This window comes from Leiobunum rupestre, chromosome 6 (assembly GCF_980474605.1).
Source record: "Leiobunum rupestre chromosome 6, qqLeiRupe1.1.hap1, whole genome shotgun sequence".
Lineage (NCBI taxonomy): Eukaryota > Metazoa > Arthropoda > Arachnida > Opiliones > Sclerosomatidae > Leiobunum > Leiobunum rupestre.
In genome coordinates, this window is record NC_143389.1 from 4,290,618 (window position 1) to 4,309,330 (window position 18,713).

At 40.2% G+C, this 18,713-nt stretch overlaps 7 non-coding genes and 4 pseudogenes across 7 annotated transcripts; 5 read left to right on the forward strand and 6 right to left on the reverse strand.

Moving 5' to 3' along the window:
• The first annotated feature begins 179 nt into the window (after positions 1–179).
• LOC149938630 (5S ribosomal RNA) lies at positions 180–298 on the forward strand. Its single transcript, XR_016482095.1, has one exon. It is a non-coding gene; the product is annotated as a 5S ribosomal RNA (ribosomal RNA).
• A 1,979-nt stretch (positions 299–2,277) lies between these two features.
• LOC149938631 (U2 spliceosomal RNA) lies at positions 2,278–2,457 on the reverse strand (annotated as a pseudogene).
• A 1,448-nt stretch (positions 2,458–3,905) lies between these two features.
• On the reverse strand, positions 3,906–4,015 carry LOC149938632 (U2 spliceosomal RNA; annotated as a pseudogene).
• A 1,151-nt stretch (positions 4,016–5,166) lies between these two features.
• LOC149938633 (5S ribosomal RNA) lies at positions 5,167–5,285 on the forward strand. The gene has a single exon (XR_016482097.1). It is a non-coding gene; the product is annotated as a 5S ribosomal RNA (ribosomal RNA).
• Positions 5,286–7,264: 1,979 nt separating this feature from the next.
• Positions 7,265–7,456, reverse strand: LOC149938634 (U2 spliceosomal RNA). The gene has a single exon (XR_016481514.1). It is a non-coding gene; the product is annotated as a U2 spliceosomal RNA (small nuclear RNA).
• A 1,152-nt stretch (positions 7,457–8,608) lies between these two features.
• LOC149938635 (5S ribosomal RNA) lies at positions 8,609–8,727 on the forward strand. The gene has a single exon (XR_016482098.1). It is a non-coding gene; the product is annotated as a 5S ribosomal RNA (ribosomal RNA).
• Positions 8,728–10,706: 1,979 nt separating this feature from the next.
• On the reverse strand, positions 10,707–10,884 carry LOC149938636 (U2 spliceosomal RNA; annotated as a pseudogene).
• Positions 10,885–12,369: 1,485 nt separating this feature from the next.
• LOC149938637 (U2 spliceosomal RNA) lies at positions 12,370–12,513 on the reverse strand (annotated as a pseudogene).
• Positions 12,514–13,665: 1,152 nt separating this feature from the next.
• LOC149938638 (5S ribosomal RNA) lies at positions 13,666–13,784 on the forward strand. Its single transcript, XR_016482099.1, has one exon. It is a non-coding gene; the product is annotated as a 5S ribosomal RNA (ribosomal RNA).
• Positions 13,785–15,759: 1,975 nt separating this feature from the next.
• LOC149938639 (U2 spliceosomal RNA) lies at positions 15,760–15,951 on the reverse strand. The gene has a single exon (XR_016481515.1). It is a non-coding gene; the product is annotated as a U2 spliceosomal RNA (small nuclear RNA).
• A 1,153-nt stretch (positions 15,952–17,104) lies between these two features.
• On the forward strand, positions 17,105–17,223 carry LOC149938640 (5S ribosomal RNA). Its single transcript, XR_016482100.1, has one exon. It is a non-coding gene; the product is annotated as a 5S ribosomal RNA (ribosomal RNA).
• Positions 17,224–18,713: the final 1,490 nt, after the last annotated feature.

Sequence of the window (18,713 nt, forward strand, 5' to 3'; positions counted from 1 at the left end):
GGTAAAGGGCTTGCTCGTTGGTTGTCTGTACGATAATATCGGCGCCCAGTAAACGTTTCTAAAAAGAGTGTATAGAACGTTCTATTGGAGCCGCATGCAGCCGGTGGCCCTCGGCGATCACCAACCTACCAGGACCTGGCTAGTCGCGGCTTGTCCACCGCTATCAATTACACTCTAGCGGCAACGGCCATATCACGCTGAATACACCGGTTCTCGTCTGATCACCGAAGTTAAGCAGCGTCGAGCGCGGTCAGTACTTGGGAGGGAGACCACCTGGGAACACCGCGTGCCGTTGGCTACTCATTTATTTTCGCGGGATGGGATTTGCGTCTTTTAACAGGAAAATACCTTCATCCTATCATTTTGACGCTGCTTTTTTATGCAATTAAAAGTTCGCCCAGACGATAATATTATTTCGGTCAACTCTTGGCCTTTTTTTAACAACTGGCAGCATCTTTCCGTGAATAAAATACATGTTAGTATCAAAATTGAACAAAATAAAATGGCGAGAAAATTGGTTTTCATTTTATTCTACTTAAGGCTTGTACTTAAAATAGTACTAACTTACTTACTTACTTACTTACTTACTTACTTACTTACTTACTAACTAACTAACTAACTAACTAACTAACTAACTAACTAACTAACTAACTAATTAACTAACTAACTAACTAACTAACTAATTAACTAACTAACTAACTAACTAACTAACTAACTAACGTTTATCTCTAAACAAAAACATTTCCGCGGTAAAATCCACTCTGAAATGGCCTTTTCTGGTTTTGGAATGAAGTCCAAAGTTAAAATTTTATTAACAAATTCTAATTGTGAAATATATTTTTTGTTCTAAATTTTAATCTTAAATGTAATTTAAATAGTTGAATCTAAAAAAGGACTTTTGGAAAATGTTTTATAGAAGGTTTTATCATGGGACAGCCGCATGGATTAGGGGAGTAACCCAAAAATACAAAATATCAAAACAAACCACGAAATTAAATAATAAAACGGAGACAGAGATATATTTTTTAAACAAAATAATATAGCTAACTTTTATCTATTAATTGTTTTAGGTGATGTAGTTTATGTAAAATATAAAAATGAACCTTGGCACAATATAAATTTAATGTCATGTTTTATTGATACTTAGAAAAAGTAACAAACATTTCAAAAGTCAGATCTTTGAGATCATTATTAAAAAAATATAACATTTTAAATCCGAACTCCTCTATAAATATTAAAATTATAAATTCCTAATCTACTTTAACAAAAGATATATCATATTAAGTTTAATACTATTAATGTTAGGAATAATCATGACTTTGAGATAAATAGAACAAAAATGTTTAATTCCAAATATAGTTAATTATAGAGCAATATATAATAAATGATTTTGTACTTACCAAAAATAAGCCTTGCCACTTTATATCTTGGTAATGTAGCTGCCGCGGGCGGCGGGCCCCCGGCGGCGACTCACTGTCCACGGAAGACGGGAAGAGAGAAAAAATGGAGAGGGGCTTATTTCGTGTTTTCTCTTTACGCGGAACATCTTGGCTGGAACCCAATGACCTAAAAATGAGGGGCGCGCTGTCTCTACCCACCATACCGAAACCCGCGAATTTACGTTATGAAAACCGGTTCCTTCAGCCAACCACTTAGAACATGCACGATTTACGAACCTTGGGTTACGAATAAAACCACAGGAATAACACAGAACAACCTCTTTTCGCGCCTTTATTTTACCCCTCTTACTTGCCTCCCGCTCGTCGGCCATTGCCTCTGCCCTAAACGGGGAGTCTAGCATCCACTCCTTGGGTATCCATAATGGAGGAGAGGACTGAAAGGGGGAAAACCAAGCATGGACGCGCCCAGGAAAATACCAAGGAGGATAGGAAGGGAGGCGAAGTAGGAGGGATGAACGCGGCAGCATCCTTGTAAGAAGCTTAGCGGCGGGAAAATTTCGGAAAAATGGCGGCTAGACGTAGCGTAGCTGCCGCAATCTTGCCGCCATTCATCCCTCCTACTTCGCCTCCCTTCCTATCCTCCGTGAAAATACCGCGAAAAAGAGTGTATAACTAGGTAAAAGAAAATTCAAAAACTGGAATCTTTCCGATTCTTCATTATTAACTATTCGACAATAAGGATTTTACCACTTATGACGTCAGAGGGGCAATATATTATAATAAAGAAATATATATAAAGACAGCCAAATAACATTTCCCGGAAATACTGTGTTGCGCAGTGCGCCATTATAAGAGCGTTTGATTTTTGATTTCAAGAGAGAAGTGGGCCGATCCCGGATTTACTGCAATACCAGGCCGACCCGTGGCGGAGGTGGAGCAAGCTCCGACCACTCCGCCGCCGTCCAAAAATAAGTTTAATATCTTGGGCCCCGATGGGACCCGTATCAGATATTAAGCTGATAAGAACAGATACTTTTAATTGTTTATTAAAAGCTTCGTTTGATTTTACATTTTTACATTCGTTATATATTTGTTCACGGTTTAATTAATTAAATTAGCGCGAACAATCGTTTAAAAGGGATCATTGTATAAAAGTCGAGCTAAGAACTATGTTAAAACTTTTTAAAAATTGAATTTAAATCATATTTTTCCTTTTTTAATTTCTTTTTCTGGAGTTCTACTACGTCTTCTTTTGGGATAGTTTTTCAGGAGTTCGGTTATTCTTACGACGAGGTCTTCTGCTGTCCGGGTTAGGCTGATTGAACGTGTGGGGGCTCTGGCATTGATTTTTTCGAGGAGGGCTTGAAGTTCGTTTTTCCTTAGTAGGTTAAGGCCTGGCACTTCGTTATAGTTCCAATCTAATGGATCGAATCTTGGTCTGGTTGTTGGGCTGTCATGTTCGTTGGTGTCAGATTCGTATTCAGGTTCGGGTTCTAGGTCATCTTGCTGTGGTGGTGATTTCAGTGCGTCGGCGAAGGAACAGATTTTGGCGGGAGGATCAACGGTCTTTGGAGAAGGCGTCGTCAGGTAAAAACTTTCGTTGGAGGTCTTGGATTCGTCTGCCTGGGTAAGTACTGTTTTTTTACTTAAATTTTTTCCTTTTAGGTTGTCTTCTACGGTGGTCTCATTGGATTCCGGATGCGTGGCTGGTGACGTAATTTCTCCGTTGGACTCTGGAGGTTGGCGAGCCTTTTTCTTCTTTTTCGGGCAATCCCGAACCTGATGCGTGTCTTTGTGGCAATAAAAACACATTCTCTGGACTCCCCTATAGGTGATTTGAATTTGATGTCCATTTATGGTCATCAGGTTCGGGATTGGCCCCTTGACTTTTACTTGCAGGCGACGAGTTCCCGTGTAGAGATCTTTCAGAGCCCCTGTCTGGTAGGTCTCCCAGACTTCTGATATGACGTCACAACAGGACTTCAAGGCGTTTTTGAAGACAGCTAAATCCCACCAGCTCGGTGCATCCCTTACTGTTATGTAAGAGACCGGATCTGCCACCCCAGTGATATCTAGCTGCTTGTTGTCGACGATGATGCCACTATCGACGGCTCTCTGATAGCTTGCAGTATCTCGAAAAGTGATCAGAGCTTCGGACTTCGATATCATTTGAAAGACGGTAATTTTCTTCAGGCCGACGTGGTCGAAAAGGGCTTGCGCCAAATCTTCAACGCCGACACCGTCGAACTTAATACGGGCTGTGGTAGCCTTGAGTGCAGAAGCTGGAGCTGAAGTTGGAACAGGAGCTAGCTGATTAACAGCCGTCGACGTCTCAGGAAGCATGGTGGCTGGCTTTGACGTCAGGATTGCGGCGTGATGACTGGAATCGCCAGGCGGCGATCCCCGGAGTAGTGGATCCAAGACTGCGGACGGCTGGAACAACTGGAGTGGAACTATGGCACTGGATCAGCAGGACTGGAACTGTGGTACTGGATCAGCAGGACAGGTGAGTATACTACCCTTTTACAGGTACATACGATTCCCGGCCTTTGGCTTTGAAGAAAGGAGCAAACAGATACTACACTTTGATCTTAGCCAAAAGGCCGAGAAGCGATAACCCGCTAGGAGCCGTCACTGTTTAACAAAGTAAAAAGAGAGAATTCGAGCATTTCAAATATTTCATAATTACGTCACCGAATGTTGGTCCTGGTGGGAGATGACAACGTTTGTAGCCATCGCGCGAACAAAGGAGAAGACGATATCTTGAATCCGTGAAATAGAGGTACACCGCCAGGCCCGGACTGGCACTTTTGGGGTCATCGGCTAGAGACAGTAGAGTGGGCCACTTTACCGGGCCGTATGGAAAAAAAATCTAAATGGTGGTTTATAGGACCATAAATAACGTATTAAGTGTACTAGATTCTACGTGAAACGTCAAACGCGTTTAAATGACCATTTAGGAAAAATTTATTATAAGCGAATAGAGCGTTCTATAAAAGTGGACCATAACCGGTCACTTTTCATACAGACTATAGAGCTGGTTCAGCAGGACTAACAACTTTTGTTATTCTTTGGTTTAAGAGAATTCGGCTTATGTCCTGTCTTTATATGAATATTTTAGAGACGTACCTTTTAGGAGTTGTAGGAGGCACCCTAGGTGTTGAAGTATGTTTGGGGTTAAGGATATTTTCATGATCTAAGTTTCATCTTAAACACGTGGATTTGGGACTAGTATTTTCTAGAATTTTTCTTATTTGCCATCATACATTTATTACAAAAATCATTTAAAATAAGAAAAAAGGCGCGGAAAGCAAAGCCGGAAATATGTGAAGCCTAGGCTAGCAACTACGCTACTAATAAAAATTGACTGCTCTCAATTTCTTACGGGTTTGCCAGATAAATATATTTCTCTAAGACGAAAAACCGGCCAAACCTTCACCTCCTCCGAACTCCAAAGGGGGAAAGCACACCACACCAATTTTATAGATTCGTAAACGCGCCTTCCCAATCGACCGCCATCACCTTACAGTCTACGGGGAGGGTGATGAAAAAACTGGTTTGGGGGGGGGGGGGGATGAAATTTCTGCGGTAAAGGGCTTGCTCGTTGGTTGTCTGTACGATAATATCGGCGCCCAGTAAACGTTTCTAAAAAGAGTGTATAGAACGTTCTATTGGAGCCGCATGCAGCCGGTGGCCCTCGGCGATCACCAACCTACCAGGACCTGGCTAGTCGCGGCTTGTCCACCGCTATCAATTACACTCTAGCGGCAACGGCCATATCACGCTGAATACACCGGTTCTCGTCTGATCACCGAAGTTAAGCAGCGTCGAGCGCGGTCAGTACTTGGGAGGGAGACCACCTGGGAACACCGCGTGCCGTTGGCTACTCATTTATTTTCGCGGGATGGGATTTGCGTCTTTTAACAGGAAAATACCTTCATCCTATCATTTTGACGCTGCTTTTTTATGCAATTAAAAGTTCGCCCAGACGATAATATTATTTCGGTCAACTCTTGGCCTTTTTTTAACAACTGGCAGCATCTTTCCGTGAATAAAATACATGTTAGTATCAAAATTGAACAAAATAAAATGGCGAGAAAATTGGTTTTCATTTTATTCTACTTAAGGCTTGTACTTAAAATAGTACTAACTTACTTACTTACTTACTTACTTACTTACTTACTTACTTACTAACTAACTAACTAACTAACTAACTAACTAACTAACTAACTAACTAACTAATTAACTAACTAACTAACTAACTAACTAATTAACTAACTAACTAACTAACTAACTAACTAACTAACGTTTATCTCTAAACAAAAACATTTCCGCGGTAAAATCCACTCTGAAATGGCCTTTTCTGGTTTTGGAATGAAGTCCAAAGTTAAAATTTTATTAACAAATTCTAATTGTGAAATATATTTTTTGTTCTAAATTTTAATCTTAAATGTAATTTAAATAGTTGAATCTAAAAAAGGACTTTTGGAAAATGTTTTATAGAAGGTTTTATCATGGGACAGCCGCATGGATTAGGGGAGTAACCCAAAAATACAAAATATCAAAACAAACCACGAAATTAAATAATAAAACGGAGACAGAGATATATTTTTTAAACAAAATAATATAGCTAACTTTTATCTATTAATTGTTTTAGGTGATGTAGTTTATGTAAAATATAAAAATGAACCTTGGCACAATATAAATTTAATGTCATGTTTTATTGATACTTAGAAAAAGTAACAAACATTTCAAAAGTCAGATCTTTGAGATCATTATTAAAAAAATATAACATTTTAAATCCGAACTCCTCTATAAATATTAAAATTATAAATTCCTAATCTACTTTAACAAAAGATATATCATATTAAGTTTAATACTATTAATGTTAGGAATAATCATGACTTTGAGATAAATAGAACAAAAATGTTTAATTCCAAATATAGTTAATTATAGAGCAATATATAATAAATGATTTTGTACTTACCAAAAATAAGCCTTGCCACTTTATATCTTGGTAATGTAGCTGCCGCGGGCGGCGGGCCCCCGGCGGCGACTCACTGTCCACGGAAGACGGGAAGAGAGAAAAAATGGAGAGGGGCTTATTTCGTGTTTTCTCTTTACGCGGAACATCTTGGCTGGAACCCAATGACCTAAAAATGAGGGGCGCGCTGTCTCTACCCACCATACCGAAACCCGCGAATTTACGTTATGAAAACCGGTTCCTTCAGCCAACCACTTAGAACATGCACGATTTACGAACCTTGGGTTACGAATAAAACCACAGGAATAACACAGAACAACCTCTTTTCGCGCCTTTATTTTACCCCTCTTACTTGCCTCCCGCTCGTCGGCCATTGCCTCTGCCCTAAACGGGGAGTCTAGCATCCACTCCTTGGGTATCCATAATGGAGGAGAGGACTGAAAGGGGGAAAACCAAGCATGGACGCGCCCAGGAAAATACCAAGGAGGATAGGAAGGGAGGCGAAGTAGGAGGGATGAACGCGGCAGCATCCTTGTAAGAAGCTTAGCGGCGGGAAAATTTCGGAAAAATGGCGGCTAGACGTAGCGTAGCTGCCGCAATCTTGCCGCCATTCATCCCTCCTACTTCGCCTCCCTTCCTATCCTCCGTGAAAATACCGCGAAAAAGAGTGTATAACTAGGTAAAAGAAAATTCAAAAACTGGAATCTTTCCGATTCTTCATTATTAACTATTCGACAATAAGGATTTTACCACTTATGACGTCAGAGGGGCAATATATTATAATAAAGAAATATATATAAAGACAGCCAAATAACATTTCCCGGAAATACTGTGTTGCGCAGTGCGCCATTATAAGAGCGTTTGATTTTTGATTTCAAGAGAGAAGTGGGCCGATCCCGGATTTACTGCAATACCAGGCCGACCCGTGGCGGAGGTGGAGCAAGCTCCGACCACTCCGCCGCCGTCCAAAAATAAGTTTAATATCTTGGGCCCCGATGGGACCCGTATCAGATATTAAGCTGATAAGAACAGATACTACACTTTGATCTTAGCCAAAAGGCCGAGAAGCGATAACCCGCTAGGAGCCGTCACTGTTTAACAAAGTAAAAAGAGAGAATTCGAGCATTTCAAATATTTCATAATTACGTCACCGAATGTTGGTCCTGGTGGGAGATGACAACGTTTGTAGCCATCGCGCGAACAAAGGAGAAGACGATATCTTGAATCCGTGAAATAGAGGTACACCGCCAGGCCCGGACTGGCACTTTTGGGGTCATCGGCTAGAGACAGTAGAGTGGGCCACTTTACCGGGCCGTATGGAAAAAAAATCTAAATGGTGGTTTATAGGACCATAAATAACGTATTAAGTGTACTAGATTCTACGTGAAACGTCAAACGCGTTTAAATGACCATTTAGGAAAAATTTATTATAAGCGAATAGAGCGTTCTATAAAAGTGGACCATAACCGGTCACTTTTCATACAGACTATAGAGCTGGTTCAGCAGGACTAACAACTTTTGTTATTCTTTGGTTTAAGAGAATTCGGCTTATGTCCTGTCTTTATATGAATATTTTAGAGACGTACCTTTTAGGAGTTGTAGGAGGCACCCTAGGTGTTGAAGTATGTTTGGGGTTAAGGATATTTTCATGATCTAAGTTTCATCTTAAACACGTGGATTTGGGACTAGTATTTTCTAGAATTTTTCTTATTTGCCATCATACATTTATTACAAAAATCATTTAAAATAAGAAAAAAGGCGCGGAAAGCAAAGCCGGAAATATGTGAAGCCTAGGCTAGCAACTACGCTACTAATAAAAATTGACTGCTCTCAATTTCTTACGGGTTTGCCAGATAAATATATTTCTCTAAGACGAAAAACCGGCCAAACCTTCACCTCCTCCGAACTCCAAAGGGGGAAAGCACACCACACCAATTTTATAGATTCGTAAACGCGCCTTCCCAATCGACCGCCATCACCTTACAGTCTACGGGGAGGGTGATGAAAAAACTGGTTTGGGGGGGGGGGGGGGATGAAATTTCTGCGGTAAAGGGCTTGCTCGTTGGTTGTCTGTACGATAATATCGGCGCCCAGTAAACGTTTCTAAAAAGAGTGTATAGAACGTTCTATTGGAGCCGCATGCAGCCGGTGGCCCTCGGCGATCACCAACCTACCAGGACCTGGCTAGTCGCGGCTTGTCCACCGCTATCAATTACACTCTAGCGGCAACGGCCATATCACGCTGAATACACCGGTTCTCGTCTGATCACCGAAGTTAAGCAGCGTCGAGCGCGGTCAGTACTTGGGAGGGAGACCACCTGGGAACACCGCGTGCCGTTGGCTACTCATTTATTTTCGCGGGATGGGATTTGCGTCTTTTAACAGGAAAATACCTTCATCCTATCATTTTGACGCTGCTTTTTTATGCAATTAAAAGTTCGCCCAGACGATAATATTATTTCGGTCAACTCTTGGCCTTTTTTTAACAACTGGCAGCATCTTTCCGTGAATAAAATACATGTTAGTATCAAAATTGAACAAAATAAAATGGCGAGAAAATTGGTTTTCATTTTATTCTACTTAAGGCTTGTACTTAAAATAGTACTAACTTACTTACTTACTTACTTACTTACTTACTTACTTACTTACTAACTAACTAACTAACTAACTAACTAACTAACTAACTAACTAACTAACTAATTAACTAACTAACTAACTAACTAACTAATTAACTAACTAACTAACTAACTAACTAACTAACTAACGTTTATCTCTAAACAAAAACATTTCCGCGGTAAAATCCACTCTGAAATGGCCTTTTCTGGTTTTGGAATGAAGTCCAAAGTTAAAATTTTATTAACAAATTCTAATTGTGAAATATATTTTTTGTTCTAAATTTTAATCTTAAATGTAATTTAAATAGTTGAATCTAAAAAAGGACTTTTGGAAAATGTTTTATAGAAGGTTTTATCATGGGACAGCCGCATGGATTAGGGGAGTAACCCAAAAATACAAAATATCAAAACAAACCACGAAATTAAATAATAAAACGGAGACAGAGATATATTTTTTAAACAAAATAATATAGCTAACTTTTATCTATTAATTGTTTTAGGTGATGTAGTTTATGTAAAATATAAAAATGAACCTTGGCACAATATAAATTTAATGTCATGTTTTATTGATACTTAGAAAAAGTAACAAACATTTCAAAAGTCAGATCTTTGAGATCATTATTAAAAAAATATAACATTTTAAATCCGAACTCCTCTATAAATATTAAAATTATAAATTCCTAATCTACTTTAACAAAAGATATATCATATTAAGTTTAATACTATTAATGTTAGGAATAATCATGACTTTGAGATAAATAGAACAAAAATGTTTAATTCCAAATATAGTTAATTATAGAGCAATATATAATAAATGATTTTGTACTTACCAAAAATAAGCCTTGCCACTTTATATCTTGGTAATGTAGCTGCCGCGGGCGGCGGGCCCCCGGCGGCGACTCACTGTCCACGGAAGACGGGAAGAGAGAAAAAATGGAGAGGGGCTTATTTCGTGTTTTCTCTTTACGCGGAACATCTTGGCTGGAACCCAATGACCTAAAAATGAGGGGCGCGCTGTCTCTACCCACCATACCGAAACCCGCGAATTTACGTTATGAAAACCGGTTCCTTCAGCCAACCACTTAGAACATGCACGATTTACGAACCTTGGGTTACGAATAAAACCACAGGAATAACACAGAACAACCTCTTTTCGCGCCTTTATTTTACCCCTCTTACTTGCCTCCCGCTCGTCGGCCATTGCCTCTGCCCTAAACGGGGAGTCTAGCATCCACTCCTTGGGTATCCATAATGGAGGAGAGGACTGAAAGGGGGAAAACCAAGCATGGACGCGCCCAGGAAAATACCAAGGAGGATAGGAAGGGAGGCGAAGTAGGAGGGATGAACGCGGCAGCATCCTTGTAAGAAGCTTAGCGGCGGGAAAATTTCGGAAAAATGGCGGCTAGACGTAGCGTAGCTGCCGCAATCTTGCCGCCATTCATCCCTCCTACTTCGCCTCCCTTCCTATCCTCCGTGAAAATACCGCGAAAAAGAGTGTATAACTAGGTAAAAGAAAATTCAAAAACTGGAATCTTTCCGATTCTTCATTATTAACTATTCGACAATAAGGATTTTACCACTTATGACGTCAGAGGGGCAATATATTATAATAAAGAAATATATATAAAGACAGCCAAATAACATTTCCCGGAAATACTGTGTTGCGCAGTGCGCCATTATAAGAGCGTTTGATTTTTGATTTCAAGAGAGAAGTGGGCCGATCCCGGATTTACTGCAATACCAGGCCGACCCGTGGCGGAGGTGGAGCAAGCTCCGACCACTCCGCCGCCGTCCAAAAATAAGTTTAATATCTTGGGCCCCGATGGGACCCGTATCAGATATTAAGCTGATAAGAACAGATACTTTTAATAGTTTATTAAAAGATTCGTTTCGTTACAAAAATTACATTCAAGTCATTTGTTCGCGTTTTAACTTAATTTAAATTAGCGCGAACACTCGTTAAAAGATAAAAAGAAACATTGTAAAAAAAAAACGAGTAAAGAACTATGTGAAAATTTAAAAATTAAATTTAAAACATATTTTTGCCTTTTTTCACTTCTTTTTCTGGAGTTTTACTACGTCGTCTCTTTGGATAATTTTTTAAAAGTTCGATGATTTGTGCCGCTTGGTCTTCTGCTCGTTTGGTTAGGATGGGTGAACGTGTGGGTGCTCTGGAGTTGATTTTTGCAAGAAGGGCTTGAAGTTCGGTTTTCCTCAATAGATGTAAATGTAGTTGTGACGGATCGGTATAATTCCACTCTGATGGATCAAATCGGGGTCTGGAGTTGTTGTCGGAGGCAATGGATTCGGGTTCGCTTTCGGGTTCTAGGTCATCGTGATGTGGTGGAGATTTCAAGGCGTCGGCGTATTGGCTTGTTTGGACTGGAGGTTCTGCGTTTCTCTTGTATGGTTCTGGTGATGTTAAAGTCCAGCTCTCTTCAGAGCTTTTGGAGTCGTCGGATGCGGTAAGTATGGGTGATTTGCTGGTTTGGGGTTCTTGATTTTCTTCCAGGTTGTTTTCTAGTGTGGTGGCGTTGGCAAGAGCAGATGTGGAACTTCGGTGTGGTTCAGGATCTTTGGGTAAGTCTTTTTTGGCTACCGGCTTGTCTGCCGTCTTTTCCTTCTTTGCGACACAGGCAGAGGCAAAGTGCCCCTCCTGGTCACAGAAGAAGCATTTCTTTGAAACGCCGGGATAGTAGACCAGAGCCCGACTGCGGCCGAAGTAAAGGACATTAGGTATAGTTTGAGTAATTCGTATTTTTACCGCTCTGTCTCCATTTTTAACTCCTTTTAGTTCTTTATATTCATCTAAACGATGAGCCTTTATTTCGCCGTACTGACGTAGGGTTGTCAATATGGCGTCCCATTGAATCCATGGTGGTAAATTCTTGATCGTCAGCCAGACGCCATCATCCTCGACGCTGGTGACTCTGCAGGTCTTGTTGCCGATTGTTAATTCTCCGTAAGAGACCGCTTGCTGTAGAAAGGCAAGGGTTGCGAAGGTAAGTAAGAATGCCTCCTTACCAACAGGTTGCAACGTCTCGATGGATTCAGGACCGAGCTTCTCGTGGAAAGCCTGAGCGACTTCCAGGAAGCCGGCGTCGACGTCCAGTCGAGCAGTTCGTTTTCTCACCTCCATAGCCATCCTGGCTATGGAGAGATCGTCAGGTGAATTTAGGTCCCAGGAAGGAACAGCGTCAAGTAGCAATGGCAAAAGCCAGCCAGGTCAGGATACAGCGTAGACGTCCGGAACAGTAGCGACAGGTAAGTAGCAGCGGAACCAGGACCAGGAACAGCAGCGGAACCAGGATCAGCAACGGAACCAGGAACAGCAGCGGCAGCTTCGGAAGCAGGAACAGGAACAGGCACGTCAGGAAACCGGCAGGTAAGTCAACATCACAGGAACAGGCTGAGAAGCGTATACGTCGCTTAACGGCCTTTCGGCCAAGATTTCAGCGAAATAGCTGGGAACAGATACTACACTTTGATCTTAGCCAAAAGGCCGAGAAGCGATAACCCGCTAGGAGCCGTCACTGTTTAACAAAGTAAAAAGAGAGAATTCGAGCATTTCAAATATTTCATAATTACGTCACCGAATGTTGGTCCTGGTGGGAGATGACAACGTTTGTAGCCATCGCGCGAACAAAGGAGAAGACGATATCTTGAATCCGTGAAATAGAGGTACACCGCCAGGCCCGGACTGGCACTTTTGGGGTCATCGGCTAGAGACAGTAGAGTGGGCCACTTTACCGGGCCGTATGGAAAAAAAATCTAAATGGTGGTTTATAGGACCATAAATAACGTATTAAGTGTACTAGATTCTACGTGAAACGTCAAACGCGTTTAAATGACCATTTAGGAAAAATTTATTATAAGCGAATAGAGCGTTCTATAAAAGTGGACCATAACCGGTCACTTTTCATACAGACTATAGAGCTGGTTCAGCAGGACTAACAACTTTTGTTATTCTTTGGTTTAAGAGAATTCGGCTTATGTCCTGTCTTTATATGAATATTTTAGAGACGTACCTTTTAGGAGTTGTAGGAGGCACCCTAGGTGTTGAAGTATGTTTGGGGTTAAGGATATTTTCATGATCTAAGTTTCATCTTAAACACGTGGATTTGGGACTAGTATTTTCTAGAATTTTTCTTATTTGCCATCATACATTTATTACAAAAATCATTTAAAATAAGAAAAAAGGCGCGGAAAGCAAAGCCGGAAATATGTGAAGCCTAGGCTAGCAACTACGCTACTAATAAAAATTGACTGCTCTCAATTTCTTACGGGTTTGCCAGATAAATATATTTCTCTAAGACGAAAAACCGGCCAAACCTTCACCTCCTCCGAACTCCAAAGGGGGAAAGCACACCACACCAATTTTATAGATTCGTAAACGCGCCTTCCCAATCGACCGCCATCACCTTACAGTCTACGGGGAGGGTGATGAAAAAACTGGTTTGGGGGGGGGGGGGGGATGAAATTTCTGCGGTAAAGGGCTTGCTCGTTGGTTGTCTGTACGATAATATCGGCGCCCAGTAAACGTTTCTAAAAAGAGTGTATAGAACGTTCTATTGGAGCCGCATGCAGCCGGTGGCCCTCGGCGATCACCAACCTACCAGGACCTGGCTAGTCGCGGCTTGTCCACCGCTATCAATTACACTCTAGCGGCAACGGCCATATCACGCTGAATACACCGGTTCTCGTCTGATCACCGAAGTTAAGCAGCGTCGAGCGCGGTCAGTACTTGGGAGGGAGACCACCTGGGAACACCGCGTGCCGTTGGCTACTCATTTATTTTCGCGGGATGGGATTTGCGTCTTTTAACAGGAAAATACCTTCATCCTATCATTTTGACGCTGCTTTTTTATGCAATTAAAAGTTCGCCCAGACGATAATATTATTTCGGTCAACTCTTGGCCTTTTTTTAACAACTGGCAGCATCTTTCCGTGAATAAAATACATGTTAGTATCAAAATTGAACAAAATAAAATGGCGAGAAAATTGGTTTTCATTTTATTCTACTTAAGGCTTGTACTTAAAATAGTACTAACTTACTTACTTACTTACTTACTTACTTACTTACTTACTTACTAACTAACTAACTAACTAACTAACTAACTAACTAACTAACTAACTAATTAACTAACTAACTAACTAACTAACTAATTAACTAACTAACTAACTAACTAACTAACTAACTAACGTTTATCTCTAAACAAAAACATTTCCGCGGTAAAATCCACTCTGAAATGGCCTTTTCTGGTTTTGGAATGAAGTCCAAAGTTAAAATTTTATTAACAAATTCTAATTGTGAAATATATTTTTTGTTCTAAATTTTAATCTTAAATGTAATTTAAATAGTTGAATCTAAAAAAGGACTTTTGGAAAATGTTTTATAGAAGGTTTTATCATGGGACAGCCGCATGGATTAGGGGAGTAACCCAAAAATACAAAATATCAAAACAAACCACGAAATTAAATAATAAAACGGAGACAGAGATATATTTTTTAAACAAAATAATATAGCTAACTTTTATCTATTAATTGTTTTAGGTGATGTAGTTTATGTAAAATATAAAAATGAACCTTGGCACAATATAAATTTAATGTCATGTTTTATTGATACTTAGAAAAAGTAACAAACATTTCAAAAGTCAGATCTTTGAGATCATTATTAAAAAAATATAACATTTTAAATCCGAACTCCTCTATAAATATTAAAATTATAAATTCCTAATCTACTTTAACAAAAGATATATCATATTAAGTTTAATACTATTAATGTTAGGAATAATCATGACTTTGAGATAAATAGAACAAAAATGTTTAATTCCAAATATAGTTAATTATAGAGCAATATATAATAAATGATTTTGTACTTACCAAAAATAAGCCTTGCCACTTTATATCTTGGTAATGTAGCTGCCGCGGGCGGCGGGCCCCCGGCGGCGACTCACTGTCCACGGAAGACGGGAAGAGAGAAAAAATGGAGAGGGGCTTATTTCGTGTTTTCTCTTTACGCGGAACATCTTGGCTGGAACCCAATGACCTAAAAATGAGGGGCGCGCTGTCTCTACCCACCATACCGAAACCCGCGAATTTACGTTATGAAAACCGGTTCCTTCAGCCAACCACTTAGAACATGCACGATTTACGAACCTTGGGTTACGAATAAAACCACAGGAATAACACAGAACAACCTCTTTTCGCGCCTTTATTTTACCCCTCTTACTTGCCTCCCGCTCGTCGGCCATTGCCTCTGCCCTAAACGGGGAGTCTAGCATCCACTCCTTGGGTATCCATAATGGAGGAGAGGACTGAAAGGGGGAAAACCAAGCATGGACGCGCCCAGGAAAATACCAAGGAGGATAGGAAGGGAGGCGAAGTAGGAGGGATGAACGCGGCAGCATCCTTGTAAGAAGCTTAGCGGCGGGAAAATTTCGGAAAAATGGCGGCTAGACGTAGCGTAGCTGCCGCAATCTTGCCGCCATTCATCCCTCCTACTTCGCCTCCCTTCCTATCCTCCGTGAAAATACCGCGAAAAAGAGTGTATAACTAGGTAAAAGAAAATTCAAAAACTGGAATCTTTCCGATTCTTCATTATTAACTATTCGACAATAAGGATTTTACCACTTATGACGTCAGAGGGGCAATATATTATAATAAAGAAATATATATAAAGACAGCCAAATAACATTTCCCGGAAATACTGTGTTGCGCAGTGCGCCATTATAAGAGCGTTTGATTTTTGATTTCAAGAGAGAAGTGGGCCGATCCCGGATTTACTGCAATACCAGGCCGACCCGTGGCGGAGGTGGAGCAAGCTCCGACCACTCCGCCGCCGTCCAAAAATAAGTTTAATATCTTGGGCCCCGATGGGACCCGTATCAGATATTAAGCTGATAAGAACAGATACTACACTTTGATCTTAGCCAAAAGGCCGAGAAGCGATAACCCGCTAGGAGCCGTCACTGTTTAACAAAGTAAAAAGAGAGAATTCGAGCATTTCAAATATTTCATAATTACGTCACCGAATGTTGGTCCTGGTGGGAGATGACAACGTTTGTAGCCATCGCGCGAACAAAGGAGAAGACGATATCTTGAATCCGTGAAATAGAGGTACACCGCCAGGCCCGGACTGGCACTTTTGGGGTCATCGGCTAGAGACAGTAGAGTGGGCCACTTTACCGGGCCGTATGGAAAAAAAATCTAAATGGTGGTTTATAGGACCATAAATAACGTATTAAGTGTACTAGATTCTACGTGAAACGTCAAACGCGTTTAAATGACCATTTAGGAAAAATTTATTATAAGCGAATAGAGCGTTCTATAAAAGTGGACCATAACCGGTCACTTTTCATACAGACTATAGAGCTGGTTCAGCAGGACTAACAACTTTTGTTATTCTTTGGTTTAAGAGAATTCGGCTTATGTCCTGTCTTTATATGAATATTTTAGAGACGTACCTTTTAGGAGTTGTAGGAGGCACCCTAGGTGTTGAAGTATGTTTGGGGTTAAGGATATTTTCATGATCTAAGTTTCATCTTAAACACGTGGATTTGGGACTAGTATTTTCTAGAATTTTTCTTATTTGCCATCATACATTTATTACAAAAATCATTTAAAATAAGAAAAAAGGCGCGGAAAGCAAAGCCGGAAATATGTGAAGCCTAGGCTAGCAACTACGCTACTAATAAAAATTGACTGCTCTCAATTTCTTACGGGTTTGCCAGATAAATATATTTCTCTAAGACGAAAAACCGGCCAAACCTTCACCTCCTCCGAACTCCAAAGGGGGAAAGCACACCACACCAATTTTATAGATTCGTAAACGCGCCTTCCCAATCGACCGCCATCACCTTACAGTCTACGGGGAGGGTGATGAAAAAACTGGTTTGGGGGGGGGGGGGGGGATGAAATTTCTGCGGTAAAGGGCTTGCTCGTTGGTTGTCTGTACGATAATATCGGCGCCCAGTAAACGTTTCTAAAAAGAGTGTATAGAACGTTCTATTGGAGCCGCATGCAGCCGGTGGCCCTCGGCGATCACCAACCTACCAGGACCTGGCTAGTCGCGGCTTGTCCACCGCTATCAATTACACTCTAGCGGCAACGGCCATATCACGCTGAATACACCGGTTCTCGTCTGATCACCGAAGTTAAGCAGCGTCGAGCGCGGTCAGTACTTGGGAGGGAGACCACCTGGGAACACCGCGTGCCGTTGGCTACTCATTTATTTTCGCGGGATGGGATTTGCGTCTTTTAACAGGAAAATACCTTCATCCTATCATTTTGACGCTGCTTTTTTATGCAATTAAAAGTTCGCCCAGACGATAATATTATTTCGGTCAACTCTTGGCCTTTTTTTAACAACTGGCAGCATCTTTCCGTGAATAAAATACATGTTAGTATCAAAATTGAACAAAATAAAATGGCGAGAAAATTGGTTTTCATTTTATTCTACTTAAGGCTTGTACTTAAAATAGTACTAACTTACTTACTTACTTACTTACTTACTTACTTACTTACTTACTAACTAACTAACTAACTAACTAACTAACTAACTAACTAACTAACTAACTAACTAACTAACTAACTAACTAATTAACTAACTAACTAACTAACTAACTAACTAACTAACGTTTATCTCTAAACAAAAACATTTCCGCGGTAAAATCCACTCTGAAATGGCCTTTTCTGGTTTTGGAATGAAGTCCAAAGTTAAAATTTTATTAACAAATTCTAATTGTGAAATATATTTTTTGTTCTAAATTTTAATCTTAAATGTAATTTAAATAGTTGAATCTAAAAAAGGACTTTTGGAAAATGTTTTATAGAAGGTTTTATCATGGGACAGCCGCATGGATTAGGGGAGTAACCCAAAAATACAAAATATCAAAACAAACCACGAAATTAAATAATAAAACGGAGACAGAGATATATTTTTTAAACAAAATAATATAGCTAACTTTTATCTATTAATTGTTTTAGGTGATGTAGTTTATGTAAAATATAAAAATGAACCTTGGCACAATATAAATTTAATGTCATGTTTTATTGATACTTAGAAAAAGTAACAAACATTTCAAAAGTCAGATCTTTGAGATCATTATTAAAAAAATATAACATTTTAAATCCGAACTCCTCTATAAATATTAAAATTATAAATTCCTAATCTACTTTAACAAAAGATATATCATATTAAGTTTAATACTATTAATGTTAGGAATAATCATGACTTTGAGATAAATAGAACAAAAATGTTTAATTCCAAATATAGTTAATTATAGAGCAATATATAATAAATGATTTTGTACTTACCAAAAATAAGCCTTGCCACTTTATATCTTGGTAATGTAGCTGCCGCGGGCGGCGGGCCCCCGGCGGCGACTCACTGTCCACGGAAGACGGGAAGAGAGAAAAAATGGAGAGGGGCTTATTTCGTGTTTTCTCTTTACGCGGAACATCTTGGCTGGAACCCAATGACCTAAAAATGAGGGGCGCGCTGTCTCTACCCACCATACCGAAACCCGCGAATTTACGTTATGAAAACCGGTTCCTTCAGCCAACCACTTAGAACATGCACGATTTACGAACCTTGGGTTACGAATAAAACCACAGGAATAACACAGAACAACCTCTTTTCGCGCCTTTATTTTACCCCTCTTACTTGCCTCCCGCTCGTCGGCCATTGCCTCTGCCCTAAACGGGGAGTCT